We start from the raw sequence: 18,668 nt of genomic DNA, 5'->3' as shown, positions 1-18,668 counted from the left end.
ACGCCGTAAAGCTAGCTAATCTTCCTGGGGTCCAACACCAAATAACAAGACATTTACAAACGACCACAAATCAAGACTTCACAAACATTCAACAAGTAGACAATACAGATAATTTAAATACCTGACAGGAAACACATTTAACATTCAGTTGATACTTTCTATTTCCTGTCCAGTCATATGGTCTATCACATTAGATGTTCTGTAATTTTTTTCTTGAAGGTGGATTTACTTTTTGCCTGAGAAATATTGATTGGTAAAAACTTCCATTCAGCTATGGCTCTATATAAAACTGTAGATTTAAGGAGATTTGTCCTTGGCTTGGGTTGTCTTAGCTGTCCTGATTTTGCCTGTCTGATTTGGTGGTTATGCGTGTTGCTAGTATGTACTAACTGGCCTGAAAAGTTACTGTGTTTTTTGGAAAAATATAAAATTCCTAAAGAAAATCAGAAGACTGGATAGTAATTTGTTTTCAACGTGAGGCCATGAGAGATTCTGATGCATTTGGATAATATTCATATGGCTAGAGCAATGGACAGCTAATCTGGCTGCCCTGTTTAGAGCCATTTGGAGCTTTTTAATATCTTTCTTAGCTGCAGATGACCATATAACTGGACAGTACTCTAAGTGTGACAGGACCAGTGATTGAATCAAAGTAGAGTAGAGCATTGCAGGTTTACAGACAATGGAAGGGGGGAGGGGTTAACTGGGAATGAGGGAGGAGAGAGAGGAAGGTGAGCTTGAGGTGAAGCTGAAACTGTGTCAGTTCCTTCTGTGTTTGTTTAGTAACTGAAAGTGTGTCAGTGCCCGGCTGTCCTTTACAGCACCTGAGATTTCACCAAACAGGATGCATCTGTTGATTAGGAGAGGAGAGGCTGTACAGTGGTGATATAATTGCTTTGGCTAATTCCAGCTAAATTCAATTAGTCCTGTATTCATGAGACAGAGGGATATGAGTTCTGGGGCCTCGGGACACTGTGCTGTTTTATGTGTGTTTAACTGGACGTACGGTCAGTGCCAAACAGACTGAATCTGTCTCTGTCGGTTATTGGTTCAGAACTCACAGTTTGTCCTTGGGCAGTCTAACATGAACAATTGGCGACAATAAAAACACGCTTCATGTCATTGAATCTGCTAAGGCATGTGCATGTGTGAGTGTGTGTGTGCGCGCCTGCATTTGTCTATAGTCCCCTAGGTGCTGTATCATTATATCCCGCCCCCTGTCCGGTCCGGTGTGACAGCTCTCCAGTCACCTGCAGCAGCAGCAAACCCTGGAGCCTCTTTCTTGCTGTAACAAATGCGTTCCCAGCTGCACACACCATTAATCCTACACTATTCATTACATGCATTACACAGAGAGACCTGGTACACACCATTAACCTGGCCTATACACAGTGACCGGGGCCCTTGGCTTCCATTCAAACAGTGGGCCTTATTCACTCAAAATACAATATCAAAACACTAGCTTTCCATGCTTCTTGCACTGAGAATATGATTGTATTTGGATTGATTAGCCATAATAAAAGGAAATCAATAGAAAAATATGAACTATGTGAAACTATACAAAACTCAACTACGTTAATTCAATATAAGACTGTTGGTTGGTTAACCTTAGCCCTGACACTTACACATCGACCCTTTGATTGAATAGTGCCCAATGTGTGTAAGTCATTATCACCCATTGAGTCAGATACCCTTCAACACCTAACTAGCAGACCCTGGTTTACAGTTGGAACTAACTCATAGACTTAGAGCTCTCGCACCTCACTGAAACACCGTACGGCTTGAAAAATCATCTAACACTAGTCTGAAGGAGGACAGCCTGTTTTTAGCACAACTTAGTGGGCCAAGAGGAGAGAGAGAAAGAGAGAGATCCCCCAACCAAGGATGGCCTATAGCAGCACCTAGATCTTCTGCACAGATTCTGTCAGATCTGGGCCCTGACATTAAATCTCAGTAAGACTGGTGTTCCAAAAAAGGTCCAGTTGCTAGTACCACAAATACAAATTCCATCTAGACACCGTTGGCCTAGAGCACACAAAAAAAGATACCTACCTCGGCCTAAACATCAGCACCACAGGTAACTCTCACAAAGCTGTGAACGATCTAAAAGACAAGGCAAGAAGGGCCTTCTACGCCATCAAAAGGAACATAAAATTAGAATTTGGCTAAAAATACTTGAATCAGTTATAGAACCCATTGCCCTTTTTATGGTTGTGAGGTCCGGGCTCCGCTCACCCATCAATAATTCACAAAATGGAACAAACACCAAATTGAGACTATGAATTCTGCAAAAACATCCTCCGTGTACAATGTAAAATACCAAATAATGCATGCAGAGCAGAATTTGACCAATCCCCGCTAATTATCAAAATCCAGAAAAGAGACGTTAAATTCTACAATCACCTAAAAGGAAGCGATTCCCTAACCTTCCATAACAAAGCCATCACCTACAGAGAGATGAATCTAGAGAACAGTCCCCTAAGCAAGCTGGTCCTGGGGCTCTGTTCACAAACACAAACAGACCTCACAGAGCCCCAGGACAGCAACAGCAACACAATTAGACCCAACCAAATCATGAGAAAACAAAAAGATAATTACTTTACACATTGGAAAGAATTTACCAAAAAACAGAGCAAACTGGAATGCTATTTGGCCCTAAACAGAGAGTAAACAATGGAAGAATACCTGACCACTGTGACTACGTACAGACTCAGTGAGCATAGCCTTGCTATTGAGAGAGGCCGCTGTAGGCAGCCTGGCTCTCAAGAGAAGACACTGCCCAAAAAACGAGGTGGAAACTGAGCTGCACTTCCTAACCTCCTGCTAAATGTATGACCATATTAGAGACACAATATTTCCCTCAAATTACACAGAACCACAAATAATTTGAAAACAAACACAATTCTGATAAACTACACTGTGGGTAAAATACCACAGTGTACAATCACAGCAGCAAGATTTGTGACCTGTTGCCACAAGAAAACAAACACCAGTGTAAATACAACCCATATTTCTGTTTATTTATTTTCCCTTTTGCACTTGAACTATTTGCACATTGTTATAACAATATACATAATATGACATTTGAAATGTCTCTATTCCTTTGAAACTTCTGTGAGCGTAATGTTTACTCTTCATTTTTTATTGTTTATTTCACTTTTGTATGATCTATTTCACTCGCTTTGGCAATGTTAACATATGTTTCCCATGCCAACAAAGCCATTTGAATTGAACAGAGAGGGGAGGGTGGGGGGGCGAAAGAGAAAGACAGAGACCGCTATGGCACTTGGTTTGCGACTGTGGCGTTACGATGGCCCTAGCTGCTGGTGATAATGACTGCTGAAGGCTTGCCAATCCAAACTGAAGTGGAGTAGTCATGGTAACAGGGAAGGCCAGGTCCTAAACAGAAGAGGGGGGTTCAGTCATAAACTAACTGTCAGCTAGAAAAGAGTTGTCAGCGCTTGGTTAGACTTCTTGTGTCACGTCCTGACCATAGAGCGTCCTTATTTTCTATGGTGGAGTAGGTCAGGGCGTGACTGGGGGGGTTAGTCTAGTTTATATTTTCTATGTGTGGTTCTAGTTTAATTTTTCTATGTTGGTGATTTGTATGATTCCCAATTAGAGGCAGCTGGCAATCGTTGTCTCTAATTGGGGATCATATTTAAGTAGCATTTTTTTCCACCTGTGTTTTGTGGGATATTGTTTATGGGTAGTTGTATGTCAGCACTCCATTGTCGTCACGTTTCGTTCTTGCTTTATTGTTTTGTGCGTTTCACTAAATAAAGATGTGGAACCCAGATCACGCTGCAGTTTGGTCCGAGTATGCTTCCAACGATCGTGACAGAATATCCCACCACAACAGGACCAAGCAGCGTGCCCAGGAGGAGAGTGTAACATGGACTTGGGAAGAGATCCTGGATGGGAAGGGATCCTGGACTTGGGAGGAAATCCCTGCAGGACAGGATCGCCTTCCTTGGCGGGAGACGCAAGGAGAGAAGGGAGGACAGCGACAACGCAGGGGTTCGCGGCCGCAGAGATAGCCCAAAGGACAGCCCTAATTTTGGGGGGGGAGGGGGGGGCACATGGGGTGGTCGGCGGAACCGGGGAGTGAGCCAGAGCCTGTGTGGGAGTCGATAGAAGAAGGTAATGAGAGATACCGGAGAGAGGTTGTGGAAAGGAGTATGCTGCAGCGCAGGCGCGTTGAAAAGGGCCTTCTCAGCCTGGCACCATCTGTGCCAGCTCTACGCACCAAGTCTCCAGTACGCCTTCACAGCCCAGTACGTCCTGTGCCAACTCCTTGTCCTCACCGTGCGAAGTGTGTTAAAGTTCCGGTACAATTGATGCCGGCTATATGCACCAGGTCTCCAGTGCGCCTTCACAGCCCAGTACGTCCTGTGCCTGCTCCTCTCACTTACCGTGCGAAGTGTGTTAAAGTTCCGGTAAAATTGATGCCGGCTATACGCATCAGGTCTCCAGTACGCCTCCACAGCCCAGTACGTCCTGTGCCAGCTCCACGCATCAGGCCTCCAGTGCGTCTCCCCAGTCCAGAGCTTCCGGCGACGATCCCCAGTCCAGAGCTTCCGGCGACGGTTCCCAGTCCAGAGCTTCCGGCGACGGTTTCCAGTCCAGAGCTTCCTGTGACGGTTCCCAGTCCAGAGCTTCCGGCGACAGTTCCCAGTCCAAAGCTTCCGGCGACAGTTCCCAGTCCAGAGCTTCCGGCGACAGTTCCCAGTCCAGAGCTTCCGGCGACAGTTCCCAGTCCAGAGTTTCCGGCGACAGTTCCCAGTCCGGAGCTTCCGGCGACATTTCACAGTCCGGAGCTTCCGGCGACGGTTCCCAGTCCAGAGCTTCCGGCGACAGTTCCCAGTCCAGAGCTTCCGGCGACATTTCACAGTCCGGAACCTCCAACGACGGTCCACAGTCCGGAACCTCCAGAGACGGTCCACAGTCCGGAACCTCCTGAGACGGTCCAAGGTCCAGAACCTCCAGCTCCAGGGCAGGAGCCTTCCTCTGCACCGATGTCCAGTCCAAACGCGGCGTCCAGTCCAGCTCCATGGCAGGAGCCCTCCTCTGCGCCAATGCCCAGTCCAGACATGGCGTACAGTCCCACTCCATGGCAGGAGTCTTCCTCTGCACCGATGTCCAGGCCAGGGCCGGTGTCCAGTACCGCTCCATGGTAGGAGCCTTCCTCGGCATCTAGGTCCAGTCCAGGCACAGTGTTCAGCCTGGGTCCATGGCTGGATCCGCAGGATGAGCGGGTTCTTCGGGCCCGCACCAGAGCCGCCCCCGATGCTGGCGGAGCCGCGGGATGAACGGGTTCTTCGGCCCGCACCAGAGCCGCCCTCGATGCTGGTGGATCCACGGGATGAGCGGGTTCTTCGTCCCACACCAGAGCCGCCCCCGATGCTGGTGGATCCACGGGATAAGAGGGTTCTTCGTCCTGCACCAGAGCCGTCACCGACACTAGACACTCCCCCTAACCCTCCCTTTTGGTTTCAGGTTTTGCGGCCGGAGTCCGCACCTTTGGGGGGGGGGGGGAGTGCTACTGTCACGTCCTGACCATAGAGAGTGGAGAGTCCTTATTTTCTATGGTGGAGTAGGTCAGGGCGTGACTGGGGGGTTAGTCTAGTTAATATTTTCTATGTGGGGTTCTAGTTTCATGTTTCTATGTTGGTGATTTGTATGATTCCCAATTAGAGGCAGCTGGTAATCGTTGTCTCTAATTGGGGATCATATTTAAGTAGCATTTTTTTCCACCTGTGTTTGTGGGATATTGTTTATGGGTAGTTGTATGTCAGCACTCCATTGTCGTCACGTTTCATTTAGTCTTTATTGTTTTGTTTCGCTATGTTTAATTTTCTAATAAATTATGTGGAACTCTACATCCGCTGCGCCTTGGTCCGATAATTATTCTAGCGAACGTGACATCTTGACCTCTACTGGAGGGGGGAGTTGATTTCTGTACCACAGTGAACAGTTCTATCTTTCAGATATTAACCAGCTCCGAACGAAAACACATAACATTCATATCACAAAGCCTGACGAACCACTACAATCATGTAGCCTGTCATCTTCAACACCAGTACCAAACCCAAGTCAAAGCACGTTGTTCATAAACAGACGCACACCATATGATAATCTCCTTATCACCAGGCGCAGAGGGCCAGGTGTTTCTGATTGGCTGTAATCCCTCTCTTCATTAGCATACAGCTGCGAGGCCGAGGCCCGGGTAACTTGAGTTCCAGCCAATCAATATCCATAAACCCCGGACAGAACGTCTGCTGCCACGGCAACCTAAGGATGGCTGAAAGGATCCTTCTACAAGGAACTCAGAATCCAGAAAGGAAAGAATGTCTATTGTCCTCAAGTGTCATATCGGCAAAAAGGGAACCAGTTTTAGTGGATTACCGGACTAGTATGTTACATGTTGGCTACACTGAGCATGTTACATGCAGAAATAAGACATCGGCACATTACTTCCCACACAAAGTGGAAATACAATCAGCTAATCTGAATCTAATTTCTATGATAGACCAGCTGGGAACGGCTGATGTCCGTCTGTCCCTAGTTCCCTGAGACTGACCCGTTGACAGACACAATGGGACAAAACCCCAACTCGCCTCTGCTTGTTCAGCCAGACAGACTGGAACCTCCCCGGTCCTGCCCTCTAACCTCCTCCCTCACCCACCTCCCCACCCACCCTCCTGTCAGTCAGTCTCCGGATATCTTATTCTTAGGAAGAGAGAGAGAGAGAGCGAGAGAGAGAGAGAGAGAGAGGAGAGAGAGAGGGAGAGAGAGAGGAGAGAGAGAAAGAGAGCGAGAGAGAAAGAGAGCGAGAGAGAGAGAGGAGAGAGAGAGAGAGGAGAGAGAGAGGAGAGAGAGAAAGAGAGTGAGAGAGACTTGAAATGTGTTTATCTTGTTCAAACCTTTGTGATGTAATGTTTACTGTTAATTTCCAACTGTTTTTTGTTGATATTATTTTGTGTCTTCTCACTTTTGTTTATTGTGTATTTCACTTGCTTTGGCAATGTAAACATATGTTTCTCATGCCAATAAAGCCCCTTTGAGTTGAATTGAAAGAGAGAGACAGAGAGAGAGAGAGAGAGAGAGAGAGAGAGAGAGACAGAGAGAGAGAGAGAGAGAGAGGGGGTAGTTCTTTGTTATTGTGTGGGCCCCTCCCTGCTGGTTTCCCAGTAAAGGGACCAGGCTGGGGGCCGGTAGGCGCCAAGAGGGGGTCGGGAGTGACTGATGTACCCCCAGCAGAGCCTCATCTCCGGGAGCCACATGAGCCCAAAGGACGGTGGGAGAGGAGGGAGAATGTGTCAGAGTATGAAAGAGTGTAAAGCAAAGTACACTCAGGGAAAGGGAGAGAAATAGAGGAGAGAAGACAGATTCACTCCGACGCTGCCTAATCTTAACAGTGTGCATGACTGAGAAAGAGAGCGAGAGAGAGAGAGAGCGGAAGAGAGACTGAGCGGCTGAGACAGAGAAAGAATGTGGTATTCACTATTCTATACAGTTCTACACATTACTATGATCTGTGGAAGACGGCTCTGAGGAGGATGAATTCTACAAAGAAACGCTTTACTTCTTTCGAGCGTCATGGAAAAACTCCCTCACCTTAACTGCTTCCACTCCTTTGGCCTTTACACAGCAATGACCCGGTATACAACCACTGTAAAGCATTTACACAGTGTACACACACACACTTTAGGCAGAAATAAAAAGACATCCTACCGCCCTACTTTTCCACTGTGCTCTGCTGACTAAAATCGTGTGACACTTTTCCATCCAGAGCCTACTGTAGGAGAGCATCTCTCAACCCTCCCAACTCTCTGTGGGTCTATAAAAGCCCTCGGACAGACAGGCGGCTGCTTTTAATTCAATCCCAAAGTCTCCTTTCGGGAGGCTGTGACGGAAAACCTCCTAACGTAATGTGACCTAGTTAGTCAGTCAGTAGGTCTGCCTGCCCGTGTTCCAACGCAGCCCTCCTCAAAGTCACTACGGTGGTTTTACTGTCAATTAACTGATCTTCGGGAAACAAAAGGACGTTGAAAAAAATCTTCCTTTTGCGTGTTGGATTGCTTAGAGGGTTCCTGGGGGTTGTTGTTGAAAGGCTTCTAGCCCACTGACTTGCACACGAACATCAAAGAATATCGTAGAGTGGGTCAAAGAAAAAAACAAAGACTATGTCAAAACCAGATGCTGCAGTGAATCAGTGAAAGTGAAACTTCTCTTCTTTTACTCAGTCCCCCTCCTGCATCTGTAACATGTTAGTTTGAAGCAGTATGATGCAAACAGTGGTTGAAGTGGCTGACCAGTACTGAAAAAAACAGAAACTCTAACCTACTGCTTGAGTAACAGCATCTCTTATAGAACACCAGCTCTAAACCACAAACCCTGGTATGGTAAAATAAGAATTAAAGTCGAGTACGACGTATTACTGCAACCTTTTTCATTCCCCTTCAGGCAATCTGATGCAAACCAAACAGCCATGTTATAAGGCCTATCTCCTCTAGTAGTGAGTAGTGGGGTCCTGTTGTGCCAAACTGTACACCAGATGTGGATCCCTGCCTCCACACTACAGCCTGACCCCTGACCCCACAGATTCCATTTAATCAGCCAATTTCACAGGCCTGTCACACCGAGCCTGTGGTCCAGCCTCGGGTTTCACACACACACTGATAGAGAAAGGATCTGATTTCAGCTAAGAACCGCCTCCAAATACTCTGTACCGGTACCCCATGTATATAGCCTCACTATTGTTATTTACTGCTGCTCTTTAATTATTTGTTACTTTTCTTTTTTTGTATTCTTCTTAAAACTGCATTGTTGGTTAAGGGCTTGTAAGTAAGCATTTCAGTGCTGTATTTGGCGCATGTGACAAATAAAATTGGATTTGATTTGAAATATTGATGTTAACTTAATCATTAGAACAAATGTTTATATTTGGAAAAGGCCCGACCACTGGGGGCATTAAAAAGGTGTGCACCAAACCCTCCAATTGAAAGTCGCTTTAAGTGTCGCCGTGCCAAAGGGGAACATATTGACGAAAGCTATAAACTGAGTTCAGGGGCCTGGACTGATGACACACACATGTAGACAATGTCATCAAAGAGCAGAAAAGCTGAAGTTTGGAGAGCAGACTATGTGGTCTGTATGAACTGGTTGCCAGTCGAAGTCCGCAGAGTTTTTTTTATATGACGTTAAAAGAATCGCCAACTGCACTCACAGCACCAGGCAGGCCGCAAAAAAAGCAGAGGCTGGTAAGATTTTTTCCACTCTTTGATAATTCACCATTCTGTTTAGGCAAAGGGGAGAAGAAGAAAAAAACAACAACATTAAAGAACTTTCCCGAAGCAACTGCTGCACTCCTAGCCTGCCAAGGCAGCCAGCAGGAGGAAGCGGATATTTTCCCCTTTTCCTGAGGCCAGAGCTGAACCGAGCAGAACAGTGGAGCCTTCTCCAGCAGGCCTATAATGATTGAAGCCTGTTTGATTCCAGGTTTTTTTATTGGTCCAAACATGGAGCTCTGAGGGACACCACGTGCTTCGTCTCTCCAGCATTAACCACAGCCAGTCTTCCACTCCACAGCCGGTCTTCCAATGGCTGCCATCTTTATTCTTAGACACAGGTGATCTGACCAAGACCACACAATGACTGGGCTGCAGCATGCCACTGCCACGCATTCAGGGTTGCTATAGCGTGACAATGAATGGTAGCATATTTAGCGATTTACGAAATATTTAAGGTCCAGTCTTTCTAAATGTGTCTTGGGTATTTCATGCAAGTACTGTGACGGGAAACATAGAAAAGTACTAGAACTGCTGCTACTCTGTTATTATCTATGCGTAGTCACTTTAATAACTCTACCTACATGTACATATTACCTCAATTAACTCGACTAACCGGTGCCCGCGCACATTGGCTCTGTACTGGTACCCCCTTTATATAGCCTCGCTATTGTTATTTTACTGCTGCTCTTTAATTACTTGTTCCTTTTATTTCTTATTCTTATTTGTGTTTTTTTTTAACTGCATTGTTGGTTAGGGGCTTGTAAGTAAGCATTTCAGTGTAAGGTTGTATTCGGCGCATGTGACTAATCAAATTTGATTTGATTTGTTCTTAGGTGAATAGTTATTGATTCCCTACCGACTGTTGCTATAGACACTCCTTGAATGGCTTGAGCCTTGGGACAACAACAAGCATTCTCATTCAACACAGTGCCACATCCACTATTCACACAAATCAATATTTTACTGCAGCATTTCAGTTTGGATTCTTTAGACAATTGTATTGGCAGCCAACTCCCCCTGCAGAGCTATGGGCTGGCTAACTAAGGAAAGAGGAGAGGGCCAGGCTGGCCTATATAGCAGATCTCATATATGAGATGGTTTTCATGGGACACAATCTCTATATCACTGCTATTATGAGGTTGACAATACAGGGGTCCAAAGGCTTCACCTTAGCCAGTAATATAATATTTCTTCCCCCCCAGGGCTCTCCCACACATAGGCTTACAGAAGTGCACGCGCTCGCGCACACAGGTGGGATATGTTCTCAGGTTGTTGCTTTGAAGGGGGGAAGGGGGAGTAGGGTCAGAAACAACAACAAAAAACTCTAGCAAGTTGCCTATTTATGACCACTTCAGTCTCAAAAGCCCCTCTAGGAAAGATATGTCCTCTCCTTTTTGGACTTTTTTTTAGTTTGGCATGAATTAGTCCATCAGTTTGACAGGTCAGCATTCTAGTTGGGATATTCCACCAAAATCACAGTTCAGGGAGTTCCCTCTGAACCATTTAAGATCAGCCAAACTGGCCAGCCACTAGGTCAGAGAGAAAAAAGCTACTTCTGCCTCAGTGACAACTCCCCCGTCTGCATTTGTTTACATTATGAGTTGGATGTTTGCCAGGTATAAATAGGCTGTGTTTTTTTAATCAAATGTCGTTCATTCCCTTAGGAAAAAAGATTAGAGCGCAGTATAACTGGAGTATGCTGCAAATACTGCCTTCAAAATAACACGTGTTTCTACTGCAGTCATTTTGCAGTGTAACTGCAGTTAAAGCGCAGTATAACTGCAGATCAACTGCATCTAAAATACAACAGTCCACTGCACTTTTACTGCACTTTCAAACTGCTATCTTTTCTTTTTCAAACTGCTATCTTTTCTTTGTAAGGGCAATATTTTTGTTGTGCAGGCATATACCTTTTCTGTGTGTCCTAATATTGACGTGTAATTTGTTCAAAGTAAATTTGACAGTTAATTTGACGGAAACCGCTGAAATAGCTCTCAGGCATACATACACAGGCATAATCTGTGTGTCCTAATATTGACGTGTAATTTGTTCAAAGTAAATTTGACAGTTAATTTGACGGAAACCGCTGAAATAGCTCTCAGGCATACATACACAGGCATAATAACATTGTAAAAACATGAGAATAGGCACCGCGCTGATTAGATCCGTATACAGAAAAATAATGGGAGAGTAGAATGTGAAACGTTGCCTGACAAACTATTCGTCAATCTGGTTTCCCCACAACGCCGAACCAGCAGCTCACAGACAAATGAAAACAAATACATTTACTATGACATTTTCTCTAAAGTAATCTAAGCATTGTTGAAAATACATTGTATATGAAATCAGTGTAAGTAAATAACGGGAATAGGCTATAGATGAAAAACGGATTGAATGGCAAAAGCAAAATAAATCATTCTCCCTACTTACGGGTAGGTTTTCCAAGTTTTGCAAAACGTCCAGCGATGAATATGGGCGCTTTTCAATAAAAAAATCCAACTGGCGGAAATAACTTTTTAAAAACCACTATTTTTGCGTTACACGTTTCTTTGTGGATAATGCCGTGTGCTGCCTCTACCCACACGATTCCTTGGTCCAAGTGTATTTCTATACCACGCTTTCTCTCTTTGACCACGAATGAGTGAGGCGCAAGCGGTTTTCTCCGGACCAGTCTGCTTACATCTGAGAGCGAGTGACGTTATTCTCGTGTTACCGTTTAATCTCTCTCTCTCGCTCTCTCTCTCTCTCTCTCTCTCTTTCATTACGTTTCATTAAAACTTTCTAGATTTACTGGAGGATGTTTGAGGTATGCCCTGTTCTGTGTGCCCATATGTTTTAACCCTGCTCCATTCCTACATGATCTTATGCCATGCACACTCATGTCGCAGTTGTGTGGTCAACACAAGCCAATGTCATTCAGGTTGAACACTTCCCATTCTTCAGAGGAGCCAGAGTATTTAGAGGTCATAGCCATATTACATGCATTACTGCAGTGAAAAAGGAAACACTGAAATCCTTGTTGAACCTAATTGACTTATGTGAAAGGTTGTACTGTGCCATCTCCCATTCACACATAGTCTCTAGTGTTTGTTGTCTGGTGGTCTGGTGTGTTTTAGTCAGAATGAATGGAGAGATGGAGCCCATTCATAGCAGATATCTCAGTTCAGCTTTTGTGTATTAGTTGACATTGTGTGAAGTTTACAGGGCAGAGGAGCAGGGAGAATGGGCTGTTGTGACTGGAGAAAGGGACAACTGGTGCCAGGAACTCTCAAACGTATAATTGTGCTTCTTGAAATTTGAATGAAGCTGGGAAACAGTTACTGTTACAGGGACTTACTACTAAGCGCATTCAACCAAGGAGGTTTGAGGAAACCACATCCTAAAACCATCATCACCAGATTAAAATGGTTGACAGGTTTTTATAGTTAGCTACTTTGAGTAGTTTCCTTTAAAAAAAATATATATTCTTTTGATGAAAAAAAACAACACCCTCAAAATAGCTTGAAATAAAACCACCAAAAAGTGGCACTTTTGGTGTAACTTTGATGAAGAAGTTAACACACACACACACACACACACACACACACACACACACACACACACACACACACACACACACACACATCAAGGGCATTCTTGACACAGTCCTTGTGACAGCAGAGAGATAAGGGCAGTGGGCTGTCTCCAGCTCGGTTTGTTTACAGTGGAGCAGAGCTCTGTGTCTTTGTTATGACTACACACACACACACACACACACACACACACACACCTGGAGGGCTTGGACGACCTAGCACTGAGCAAGTTCCTCTTCCTAAAAAAGCCTTACTGCTGGTAATTACTATTGTTTTACACAATGATGTGTGTGTTTGTGCATGTGTGTGTGCAGGGTTGGGTAGGTTACTTTCTAAATGTAATCTGTTACAGTTACTAGTTACCTGTACAAAACTGAAATCAGTTATGGAATTTTTAGATTACCCAAATTTAGTGACAATCTGATTACTTTCAGTTACTTTTGGATTACTTTCCATTTAAGAGGCATTAGAAGAAGACAAAAATAATCCATCAAATGTGTTTGGTGTGTCATCATAGTGGTCTCTGACTTGTGCTCAGACTTGCTCATGTGGAACAAACTTAAACTTGTGCCTTTTTTCAATGTTTAACTGAATGTCATTGAGAAAACAGAAAAGTGTCAATGTATTTTTTTGCAAACATCCTTTCTGAATTGAATAGTAATCCAAGAAGTAATAATCTAGTGTTTCAAAAGTATCTGTAATCTAATTACAATATTTTTTACTGGTAATGTAACTGATTTGTTTTTTGTAACCAGATTGCATGTAACTGATTACATGAAATCAGTTACTCCCCAACCCTGTGTGTGTGAGAACCAGATTACATGTTATCAGTTACTCCCCAACCCTGTGTGTGTGTGTGTGTGAGTGCGTGCGTGTAAACCAGTTGATGGATCTGTAGGATAATGTTTTCTGAGCGTTGGGTGTGATGAGCGCTTGGCCTGCGAGCGAGTGAGGCTCAAGGTCCAACACATTCCTGCCTGCATTGGTCAGTAAAGGATTTCTAATCTGTTTTCACAGGCAGGCAGGCTGCACAGACACACACACACACAAATATTCTTTGGAATTCCTCTCCCAGTCTGACTTCGCTATATGAGAGCTGAGAACTTCCCCAGGCTGGTGGATTTCATCCTTGTGGACATTCCAGAACGGAATCAAGGTGCGGCACACATTCTACTCCGCATGAAGTCATCGTGGAAACATCTGAGTCTGACACTGGCGAGGCCAACGAAGGCCACTGTCATATCTATCAGGGGCATCAGGGCAGAGGAGGGGGATCTGAGCTCTGGCTTAGCGTTACCACAGCTGATAAAACAAACGTGAGTGGTGGGCCTACATCAGAGAGAGAGAGAGTGTGTGTGTGACTCTGTGTGTATGTGTGTGCCAGGGTGAATCAGATGGGGTTGATTCAGCAAGGCCACATTGGAGAGACGTGTGTTTATCACACCCTAAGGCAGCCAGCAGCACAGTGTGAAACAAAGACACTGAGGGGAGGAGACCGACTATGACGACACTGTGGAGAAACACTTGTTCATAATGATGAGGAGAAGAGGGAGGGGCTTTGTGTTTTTGTTTAGGGGAAAGCTAGTTCCTGTATAACAAGGGTGTCAAACTTAATCAGCTCAAGGGCCATATTGAAAAAAAAACAAATTCACAGCCCAGATATAGCCTATTATGTTTTTTTTTTTTTACAAAAAACAGTGCATACAACTGCCACCCAAACTGTCCATTGTTTTATTCTGAAAAATATGTCCCTTTATAATGTCCACTGAACAAAAATATAAACCCAAAATGTAAAGTGTTGGTCCTATGTTTCTCGAGCTGAAATCAAAGATCCCAGACATTTTTCACAGAAAAACCCTGTTAGTGAGCATTTCTCCTTTGCCGAGATAATCCATGTTATCTTGACATATCAAGAAGCTGATTAACAGAATGATCATTACACAGGTGCACCTTGTGCTGGGGACAAAAGGCCACTCTGAAATGTGCAGTTGTAACAAAACACAATGTCACAGACGTCTCAAGTTTTGAGGGAGTGTGCAACTGGCATGCTGACTGTAGGAATGTCCACCAGAGCTGTTGCCAGATAATTTAATGTCATTTCCATACAAATCATTGCGTGTGCCTGATAGAAATGTGTCACGGGCCAGATTCTGCCTTGTTTGACACGTGTCATATAAAGTGTCAAATGTTTTCCTACCTGTGGTTTGAAGTTCACCTGAACAAAAAATGTATGTCATCAACTTCAATGAACTATTCTCTTCACATCAGAAAACAGAGCAAACGTTGAGTCAAATGTACAATTAATGCTGCAGAAGATTTAGGTAGACTAATGTTATTCGCTGCAGTATGGTTATTAGTGAATTTCCAGGAATTGGAAAACTTACTAACTGTATGTAAAATACGATGTGAAATCAGACCAAACTACTGAGGAACTCTTTGTAACAATATTCACAAGTGAGTCTGGGACGAGCAAAGAGTCTACTTTCAAATGTCATGTCCCACCTCAACTCTTCAGTCCAAAGCTATTAGCTTCAGTATGGTGGTTTGTAATGAGAGGAACCATGAAGATGACCTGTGACCTTTGTGAGAGCAGCAGACAGAATCCCGCGCCGGTCCTGGAAAATCCCAAGCATGCAGAACGCGACAACGCTCTTGTCTTGCTACATTCTTAATCTTTGTTATTTTTTGTTGTTGTACTTTTTACTCCCTTTTCTCCCTAATTTCATGATCTCCAATTGGTAGTTACAGTCTTGTCCCATCGCTGCAACTCCCGTACGGACAATGACATTCCGGGTGGCTGGGACACAGCCCGGGATCAAACCCGGGTCTGTAGTGACACCTCTAGCACTGCGATGCAGTGCCTTACTTGCTGACTAGACTGGGTGTGCGCACGTTGATTTTGTCTATCCACACCAGACGCGATCAAGACACGCATGTTGAAACATCAAAACAAACTCGGAACCAACTATATTAATTTGAGGACAGGTCGAAAAGCAATAAACATTCATGGCAATTTAACTAGCTAGCTTGCTGTTGCTAGCTAATTTTTCCTGGGATAAACATTGGGTTGTTATTAATCCACAGATAAAAGGGTAAACCGAGTTCATTTTCAGTAATCTCTCCTCCGTCAGACTTCTTATTTGGACTTTATATGACAGTGGGCAACCAACTTTAAGCTGCATTACCACCACCAACTGGTCTGGAGTGTGGACCTCAGTTCATCTTTCAATCCCCAACGTGGGTATATGCCTCTAAAAACCAATGAGGAGGAGATGGGAGAGGTGGGACTTGCAGCGCGTCATGTCACAAATAGAACCAAGTTCTATTTTAGCGCCTGGCTAAGTAGATACGCGCGAGCGAGCAGTTTGTATGCAATGATTGAATAATATGTACAGTTGAAGTCGGAAGTTTACATACACCTTAGCCAAATACATTTAAACTCAGTTTTTAACAATTCCTGACATTTAACCCTAGTAAGAATTGCCTGTCTTAGGTCAGTTAGGATCACCACTTTATTTTAAGAATGTGAAATGTCAGAATAATATTAGAGAATGATTTAATTCAGCTTTTATTTCTTTCATCACATTCCCAGTGGGTCAGAAGTTTACATACACTCAATTCGTATTTGGTAGCATTGCCTTTAAATTGTTTAACTTGGGTCAAACGTTTTGGGTAGCCTTCCACAAGCTTCCCACAATAAGTTGGGTGAATTTTGGCCCATTCCTTCTGACAGAGCTGGTGTAACTGAGTCAGGTTTGTAGGCCTCCTTGCTCGCACACACTTTTTCAGTTCTGCCCACAAATGTTCTATGGGATTGAGGTCAGGGCTTTGTGATGGCCACTCCAATACCTTGACTTTGTTGTCCTTAAGCCATTTAGCCACAACTTTGGAAGTATGATTGGGGTCATTGTCCATTTAGAAGATCCATTTGCGACCAAGCTTAACTTCCTGACTGATGTATTGAGATGTTGCTTCAATATATCCAAATTATTTTCCTCCTCATGATGCCATCTGTTTTGTGAAGTGCACCAGTCCCTCCTGCAGCAAAGCACCCCCACAACATGATGCTGCCACCACGTGCGGAGGTCTTGGCTGATTTCTTTTGATTTTCCCATGATGTCAAGCAAAGAGGCACTGAGTTTGAAGGTAGGCCTTGAAATACATCCACAGATAAACCTCCAATTGACTCAAATGATGTCAATTAGCCTATCAGAAGCTTCTAAAGCCATGACATAATTTTCTGGAATTTTCCAAGCTGTTTAAAGGCACAGTCAACTTAGTGTATGTAAACTTCTGACCCACTGGAATTGTGATACAGTGAATTATAAGTGAAATAATCTGTCTGTAAACAATTGTTGGAAAAATTACTTGCCAAAACTATAGTTTGTTAACAAGACATTTGTGGAGTGGATAAAAAACACGTTTTAAATGACTCCAACCTAAGCGTATGTAAAGTTCCCGTGTGTACATTTATTTTTGTAATGCGAGCGGTGTGGTCATTATGTTAGACCGCTGCACTACAGGAGGCCTTCACCTTTATTCTGCCAGTTGTTCGCAGTAATGAGTGTCGGCTGTGAAAAGCAGACACACACTCTGGCGCTATACCCCATTTCACTCTCACACACACAATGGCAGGTAGAGTTACAGTTAAAAAGGCGCTTAATGAATGAAGGGAGAAAGGGATGAAAGAAGTGAGGAGTAAACAGCACAGTTAGGAGTGAGATGTGTGTGAGAGAGAAAAGGGGGTTGTGGTTAGTGCTGTAGTTAGTGATATCACAGGCCTGCTGCTGCTGTGTCAAATTGGAGTAATGGGAATGTTGAGGAGATACGTGGGAGGACTACACTCTAAACTAAACCAATGTTTAGCCACCAAAAGTGCTGTGCGTCTCCCTTCTGACATACAGAATATTTGAGGACGTCTTTCTTCCGTTTACTCTTTGACAAAGGATATATTGATGTGGTAAAATTCCGGGCCATGCAACTGTCATCTTTTGTGATTCCTAAACGTCACTAACGGTACAGTTTGTCCCTCTCCTGCGGTCAATCAGCTCACATGACAGGCCAAGTGTCAACGGTCACGTTGGTGACCAGGCCGTCGGCCCTTTGCAGGCGGCGTTTCCTGTGACTACCCAGCATGCTGCTGGCCGGAGGGAGGTCAAAGGGCGGGGTCATAAAGTGTCTGTAGAGGAAATGCGTTTCTTAGAGATGGAAATGGTCACTGGAGGGAATGTGTGTACATCGGTTTGTCCTTCTGCACTAACAAGTGTACTACATATTAACACGATATTACGCTGAGAGGGTCTCACATGTTAATATATAATTGGCTCGTTGAACCATATTCTCTTTAGACACCTAGTAGCAGAGTTAGAACGTCAAGTGAATCCAAACATCACACACACAAGGCCGCTCTCCGATAGTGAGACAGACAGTGTGTGTGTGATTGGGGCGTGGATGTTATGTCTCTGGCCATACTAGCAGGATCTGGGACATTCCTCATGTTTCTAACCTCTGACCCCTGAAATACTCCTAACCCATTTAGCACCTATTTATAAACTCCTAAGACAACCACAGCAGGAGTTAACTGACCCCAATCATATGCTTGTTATTACACGAAGCTAAGTCATACAACTAGCGAAAGGATCTTACTGTTACCACATACCAGTATTTATATCCAAACCCACTTACACGAAACACATTCACACGATAAATCATACATTCAGGGATAAGTCAAAGTGGGAACCAAACCCGCAACCCAGCTGTTGCTGATACCATGATCTCACCATCTAAGTATGGGGCTGAA

General features: G+C 44.2%; 1 protein-coding gene across 3 annotated transcripts in view; it reads right to left on the bottom strand.

Annotated features, from left to right (window-relative positions):
* The window catches only part of LOC139552155 (LHFPL tetraspan subfamily member 2a protein), a 66,855-nt gene extending 54,692 nt beyond the window's left edge, over positions 1-12,163 (bottom strand). For all 3 annotated transcript variants that reach the window (XM_071363594.1, XM_071363593.1, XM_071363595.1), the window contains exon 1: positions 11,727-12,163. The gene's annotated coding sequence lies outside the window, so the exon portion shown is untranslated. The remainder of the gene's footprint in view (positions 1-11,726) is intronic.
* Between the last annotated feature and the right edge of the window lie 6,505 nt (positions 12,164-18,668).

This window comes from Salvelinus alpinus, chromosome 24 (assembly GCF_045679555.1).
Source record: "Salvelinus alpinus chromosome 24, SLU_Salpinus.1, whole genome shotgun sequence".
In the NCBI taxonomy this organism is placed as follows: domain Eukaryota; kingdom Metazoa; phylum Chordata; class Actinopteri; order Salmoniformes; family Salmonidae; genus Salvelinus; species Salvelinus alpinus.
The sequence above is the reverse complement of the archived record's forward strand: the minus strand, read 5'-3'. Positions and strand labels throughout refer to the sequence as shown.